Here is a 6,978-nt window from a genome sequence, read left to right on the forward strand (position 1 = left end):
ATGAATGCCATACCTGGGTGCTCCAGTGTATTTATAGTAGTTGGCCGTGATCTTCCCTGGATAAGATATTCTTATCTTATCTTATCTTTGGGGGTTTTATCTTTATCTTTGTGGAACCGCCTTTTCTAGGCCTTTTCGGCCTTTAGGCTTTGGGCTGCGTTCCTTTTGATGGGCCTTCCTTTGCCTTATTGTCCGAGGTCCGACCTTTAGGCGTGGGCCTTAGGACGAGGTCGGACCTTTTATGAATTTGCCGAGTTTGGAGGAGCCCGGTTAGGGTATGAACAGTTGGTATGAAGCAAGCTATGGTCACCTTGCAAATCTCAGTTAGGCAGATTAAAAAATGGTTTATGGGTTTTCGAATAATTAATAATAAAAAGAAGAAATAATAAAAGGGATAGAACACTTATGCAGATTTATTGGTGGGAATTTCAGATAAGCGGATGGAGATGCTGTAGAGCTCTTAGACGCCTGTTCTCCTACTCCTTCTACTCAGTCCTTCTTACTCCTTTCCATGGCAAGCTTTGTATAGGGGTTCACCATCAACTGTGGCTACTTTCATTCCTCACGGGGAAATATCCTGTGCGGCTGTCACTCGCACAGCTAACCAGTCTGGAGGCATCACCCATGGCTGATGGCTACATCCCATCCTCGCAGTGAAAACTATGCTAACGCACTCTGTCACAGTACGGCTAATCACCGGTTGGTTCCCGCTCCTACTGGAATAGAATCCCTCTTTTGCGTCTGTCACTAACGCCCAGCAGGTTAAAGTTTGAAGCACGTCACGGTCATTCATTACCGGAATCCTACTCGGAATACCACAGACAAGGTGAGACTTTCTGGATCCTCATAAATGCCGCCATCTATCTAGCTTATACCACGAAGATTCTGTTGGGGAATCTAAGAGATATACATTCAAGCTCTGTTGCATGTAGAACGGAAGTGGTTGTCAATCACGCGCGTTCATAAGTGAGAATGATAATGAGGGTAATCTGACTCATAACATTCATCATGTTTCTTGGGTACGAATGAATATCTTGGAATAAGAATAAGAGAGATTTGAATAAAAGATAATAGAACTTCATTAATACTTGAGGTACAGCAGAGCTCCACACCCTTAATCTATGGTGTGCAGAAACTCCACCGTTGAAAATACATAAGCAAAGAGTTCAGGCATGGCCGAATGGCCAGCCCTCTGTAACGTGATCACAGGATTCAAAATACAATCCAGGATGTCTAATACAATAGATAAATGTCCTATATATACTAGACTAGCTACTAGGGTTTACATGAGTAAGTAATTGATGCATAAATCCACTTCCGGGGCCCACTTGGTGTATGCTTGGGCTGAGCTTGATTAATCCACGAGCTGAGGCATTTCCTGGAGTTGAACTTCGAGTTATGACGTGTTTTGGGCGTTCAACTCCGGATCATGACGTTTTTCTGGCGTTTAACTCCAGACAGCAGCGTGTACTTGGCGTTCAACGCCAAGTTACGTCGTCAATCTTCGAATAAAGTATGGACTATTATATATTGCTGGAAAGCCCTGGATGTCTACTTTCCAACGCCGTTGAGAGCGCGCCAATTGGAGTTCTGTAGCTCCAGAAAATCCATTTTGAGTGTAGGGAGGTCAGATTCCAACAGCATCAGCAGTCCTTTTGTCAGCCTTCTTCAGAGTTTTGCTCAAATCCCTAAATTTCAGTCAGAATTTACCTGAAATCACAGAAAAACACACAAACTCATAGTAAAGTCCAGAAATGTGAATTTAGCATAAAAACGAATGAAAACATCCCTAAAAGTAGCTCAAACTTACTAAAAACTATATAAAAACAATGCCAAAAAGCGTATAAATTATCCGCTCATCACAACACCAAACTTAAATTGTTGCTTGTCCCCAAGCAACTGAAAATCAAATAGGATAAAAGAAGAGAATATACTATAAATTCCAGAATATCAATGAATATTAATTTAATTAGATGAGCGGGACTTGTAGCTTTTGCTTCTGAACAGTTTTGGCATCTCACTTTTTCCTTTGAAGTTTAGAGTGATTGGCTTCTCTAAGAACTTAGAATTTCAGATAGTGTTATTGACTTTCCTAGTTAAGCATGTTGATTCTTGAACACAGTTACTTATGAGTCTTGGCCTTGGCCCTAAGCACTTTGTCTTCCAGTATTACCACCGGATACACAAATGCCACAGACACATAACTGGGTGAACCTTTTCTGATTGTGACTCAGCTTTGCTAGAGTCCCCAGTTAGTGGTGTCCAGAGCTCTTAAGCACACTCTTTATCTTTGGATCACGACTTTAACCACTCAGTCTCAAGCTTTTCACTTGGACCTTCATGACACAAGCACATGGTTAGGGACAGCTTGATTTAGCCGCTTAGGCCTGGATTTTACTTCCTTGGGCCCTCCTATCCATTGATGCTCAAAGCCTTGGATCCTTGCTACCCTTGCTTTTTGGTTTTAAGGGCTATTGGCTTTTTCTGCTTGCTTTTTCTTTCTATTTTTTTTTTCGCCACTTTTTTTTTTCACTTCTTTTTCTTGCTTCAAGAATCAGTTCATGAATTTTTCAGTTCATCAATAACATTTCTCTTTGTTCATCATTCTTTCAAGAGCCAACAATTTTAACACTCATAAACAACAAGATCAAAAGACATATGCACTGTTCAAGCATTCATTCAGAAAACAAAAAGTATTGTCACCACATCAATATAATTAAATTAAATTCAATAATAATTTCGAAATTTATGTACTTCTTGTTCTTTTGAATTAAAACATTTTTCATTTAAGAGAGGTGAAGGACTAATGGATTTTATTCATAGCTTTAAGGCATGGTTACATACTAATGATCATGAAGTAGAGACACAAAACATAGATAAACACAATATTAAAAACTGAAAACAGAAAGAAATAAGAGCAAGGAATGAATCCACCTGAGTGAGGGTGGCGCCTTCTTGAAGGTCCAATGGTACTTTTTGAGCTCCTCTATGTCTCTTCCTTGCTTCTGTTGAATGATTCCTAGTGATTTTGGTACTCCTATCCATAGTTGCTCCCAATAGTTGTGTGGAGGACCATTTATTCCCTGAGGTATCTCAGGGATTTCTTGGATTTGCATTCAAATGTTCTACCACTGAGTTATGACGGCTTATATTTGTCTTTCCATCTCCCAAGACTCAGAGGTGGAAGCTTTTGTCTTCCCTTTGAGGTTTTTCTGGCCTTAGGTGCCATTAATGGTAATGGAAAAGCAAAAAAGCTATGCTTTTACCACACCAAACTTAAAATATTGCTCGCCCTCGAGCAAGAAAAGAAAGAAGAGAAGAAGAAGAGATGGAGGGATGTGTGTATTCGGCTATATGGGTGGGTTTGGGTGGGAAAGAGTTTTGAATTTTGAAGGTGAGTGGGGAAGAGTGGATAGAAGTGAGTGGTGAATGAAAATTGGGAATTGTGACATGGGGAATTCAAATCACAAAAATAGGATTAGAAGGTAAGGTGGGAATATGGTAGGTGGGGATCCTGTGGGGTCCACAGATCCTGAGGTGAAAAGAAATACCATTCCTTCACCATATAGGCGTGTAAATTGCCTTCATGCATCATTCTGGCGTTCAAACGCCCATTGGTGCATGTTCTGGGCGTTAAACGCCCATGTAATGCATGTTTCTGGCGTTGAACGCCAGTTTCATGCTTGTTTCTGGCGTTCAGCGCCAGATTGTCCTCTGTGTGCACATCCTGGCGTTAAACGCCAGGTTGTTGCTTGTTTCTGGTGTTCAGCGCCAGAATGGTGCTCTGTTCTGGCGTTGAACGCCGGCCAGATGCACCTTCTGGGCGTTGAACGCCAGCCCGTGCGTCCTCCAGGGTGAAAAATTTTTTTCTTCTGTTTTTGACTCTGTTTTTAATTTTTTTGATTTTTTCGTGACTCCTCATGATCATGTACCTAATTCAACACAAAAATAACACCAAAACAAAATAAAATAAAATTAGATAAAAAAAATTGGGTTGCCTCCCAACAAGCGCTTCTTTAATGTCAATAGCTTGACAGTGGCTCTCATGGAGCCACAAGATGATCAGGTCAATTTAATGTGTTGTCTCCACACCAAACTTAGAGTTTGGATATGGAATTTGAACACCAAACTTAGAGTTTGGTTGTGGCCTCACAACACCAAACTTAGAGTTTGACTGTGTGGGCTCTTCTTGACCTTGAACTGAGAGAAGCTCTTCATGCTTACTCTCTTTTGTCACAGAGGGATGGCCATGTGCCTGAATCACAAGGTAATCCCCATTCAATTGAAGGACTAACTCTCCTCTGTTGACATCTATCACAGCTTCTGCTGTGGCTAGGAAAGGTCTTCCTAGGATGATGCATTCATCATTTTCCTTCCTAGTATCTAGGATTATGAAATCAGCAGGGATGTAAAGGCCTTCAACCTTTACTAGCACGTCCTCTACTGTCCCATAAGCTTGTCTCACTGACTTGTCTGCCAATTGTAATGAGAACAAGGCAGGTTGTACCTCAATGATCCCCAGCTTCTCCATTACAGAGAGTGGCATAAGGTTTATCCCTGACCCAAGATCACATAGAGCTTTCTCAAAGCTCATGGTGCCAATGGTGCAAGGTATTAAGAACTTGCCAGGATCTTGTTTCTTTTGAGGTAGAGTTTCCTGAATCCAAGTATCTAAGTCACTAATGAGTAAGGGAGGTTCACCTTCCCAAGTCTCATTACCAAACAGCTTGGCATTCAGCTTCATGATAGCTCCTAGATATTGAGCAACTTGCTCACCAGTCACATCTTCATCCTCTTCAGAGGATGAATATTCTTCAGAGCGCATGAATGGCAGAAGGAGATTTAATGGAATCTTTATGGTCTCTAAGTGAGCCTCAGATTCCTCAGGATCCTTAATAGGAAACTCCTTCTTGTTTGAGGAACGTCCCAGGAGGTCTTCCTCACTAGGATTTTCGTCCTCCTCCTCCTTAGTGCATTCGGCCACTTTGATCAAATCAATGGCCTTGCATTCTCCTTTTGGACTCTCTTCTGTATTACTTGGGAGAATACTGGGAGGAGTTTCAATAACTTTCTTACTCAGCTGGCCTACTTGTGCCTCCAAATTTCTAATGGAGGATCTTGTTTCATTCATGAAACTGAAAGTGGCTTTTGACAGATCAGAGACTATATTAGCTAAATTAGAATTATTTTGTTCAGAGTTCTCTGTCTGTTGCTGAGAAGATGATGGATATGGCTTGCTATTGTTCAGCCTATTGCGTCCACCATTATTAAAGCCTTGTTGAGGCTTTTGTTGATCCTTCCAGGAGAAATTTGGATGATTTCTCCATGATGGGTTATAGGTGTTTCCATATGGTTCACCCATGTAATTAACCTCTGCCATGGCAGGGTTTTCAGGATCATAAGCTTCTTCAGAAGCTGCCTCTCTAGTACTGTTGGATGCATGTTGCAGTCCATTCAGATTTTGAGAGATCATGTTGACCTGTTGAGTCAACACTTTGTTCTGAGCCAATATGGCATTCAGAGCATCAATTTCAAGAACTCCTTTCTTCTGAGGTATCCCATTATTCACGGAATTCCTCTCAGAGGTATACATGAACTGGTTGTTTGCAACCATGTCAATGAGTTCTTGAGCCTCTTCAGGCGTTTTCTTCAGGTGAATAGATCCACCTGCAGAATGGTCCAATGACATTTTCGAAAATTCAGAGAGACCATAATAGAAGATATCTAATAGGGTCCATTCTGAAAACATGTTAGATGGACATCTTTTGGTCAACTGCTTGTATCTTTCCCAAGCTTCATAGAGGGATTCACCATCTTTTTGTTTGAAGGTTTGAACATCCACTCTCAGCTTGCTCAACTTTTGAGGAGGAAAGAATTTATCCAGAAAGGCAGTGACCAGCTTATCCCAGGAGTCCAGGCTATCCTTAGGTTGTGAGTCCAACCATATTCTAGCTCTGTCTCTTACAGCAAAAGGGAAAAGCATAAGTCTGTAGACTTCAGGATTAACTCCATTCGTCTTTACAGTATCACAGACCTGCAAGAACTCAGCTAAAAACTGATAGGGATCTTCAGATGGAAGCCCATAAAACTTGCAGTTTTGTTGCATTAAAGCAACTAGTTGAGGCTTAAGCTCAAAGTTATTGGCTCCAATGGCAGGAATGGAGATGCTTCTTCCATCAAACTTGGACGTTGGCTTTGTGAAGTCACCAAGCATTCTCCTTGCATTATTATTATTATTATTTCGGCTGCCATCTCCTTCTCTTGTTCGAAAATTTCTGAAAGGTTATTTCTGGATTGTTGTAATTTAGCTTCTCTTAATTTTCTCTTCAGAGTCCTTTCAGGTTCTGGATCAGCTTCAACAAGAGTGCCTTTATCCTTGTTCCTACTCATAAGAAAGAGAAGAAAACAAGAAAAGAAAGAGGAATACTCTATGTCACAGTATAGAGATTCCCTTATGTTAGTAGAAGAAGAAAGAGGTAGAAGAATGAAGAAGGAGATTCGGATTTTTGGATGAGGAGAGGTGAAGAGAAGTGTTAGTAATTAAATAATTAAATAGAAGAAGAAAAGAGAAGAAAATTTTCGAAAATAATTTTGAAAAAGAGTTAGTGATTTTCGAAAATTAGAGATAAATGTGATTTGAAATTAAAATTTGAAACAAAAAGAATTTTTGAAAAAGAGAGGGAGAATTTTCGAAAATTAGAGAGGGAAAAGTAGTTAGGTGGTTTTGAAAAAGATAAGAAACAAACAAAAAGTTAGTTAGTTGATTGAAAAAGATTTTAAAATCAAATTTTGAAAAAGATAAGATTTTTGAAAAAGATAAGATAAAAGATAAAATAAAAGTTTTAAGAAAAAGATATTTTGAAAAAGATTTAATTTTTAAAATTACTTAACTAACAAGAAACTAAAAGATAAGATTCTAGAACTTAAAGATTGAACCTTTCTTAACAAGAAAGTAACAAACTTCAAATTTTTGAACCA

The 6,978-nt window shown here is 39.7% G+C and overlaps 1 non-coding gene across 1 annotated transcript; it reads left to right on the forward strand.

Annotated features, from left to right (window-relative positions):
* Positions 1-5,747: 5,747 nt before the first annotated feature.
* On the forward strand, positions 5,748-5,851 carry LOC140180951 (small nucleolar RNA R71). Its single transcript, XR_011875218.1, has one exon. It is a non-coding gene; the product is annotated as a small nucleolar RNA R71 (small nucleolar RNA).
* The last annotated feature ends 1,127 nt before the right edge of the window (positions 5,852-6,978 follow it).

The sequence above is a fragment of the Arachis hypogaea genome, chromosome 2 (assembly GCF_003086295.3).
Source record: "Arachis hypogaea cultivar Tifrunner chromosome 2, arahy.Tifrunner.gnm2.J5K5, whole genome shotgun sequence".
Lineage (NCBI taxonomy): Eukaryota > Viridiplantae > Streptophyta > Magnoliopsida > Fabales > Fabaceae > Arachis > Arachis hypogaea.